A 530-nucleotide genomic window follows, 5' to 3' on the forward strand; every position below is an offset into this window, starting at 1 on the left:
CACGTGCCCTGAGTTAGTTGTTTCTTTACTTTACATCATAGGAAACATATTCAATGATTGGTGGCTGTTTATGACACACCGGCACATTTAAATGCACACTTTACGCCGTTGGAGAATACACATGCGTAAAGCATACATAAACATTTGATTCTGAAGGGTCATAGATCTAGGGACCAAAGGAGCTTATTATTATTATTATTAGAGCACTGTCACTTTATTATTATTATTTTTTCTTTTTTGGTCTATCACAGTCCTCAAATTCGACTGGGTGGTATTTATAGCGTGGGGTTCCAGGTTGTATCCTGCCTCCTTAGGAGTCCATTACTTTTCTTACTATGTGCGCCGTTTCTAGGATCACACTCTTCTAAATGAGCCCTGGAGCTACTTCAGCCTCTAGTTTTTCCAGATTCCTTTCCAGGGATCTTGGGATCGGGCCTAGTGTTCCTATGATTAGGGGTACAATTTCCACTGGCATATCCCATATCCTTCTTATTTCTATTTTCAATTATTATTATTTTTTTTTTTTTTTT

The sequence above is a fragment of the Macrobrachium nipponense genome, chromosome 17 (genome assembly GCF_015104395.2).
Source record: "Macrobrachium nipponense isolate FS-2020 chromosome 17, ASM1510439v2, whole genome shotgun sequence".
Taxonomy (NCBI): Eukaryota; Metazoa; Arthropoda; class Malacostraca; order Decapoda; family Palaemonidae; genus Macrobrachium; species Macrobrachium nipponense.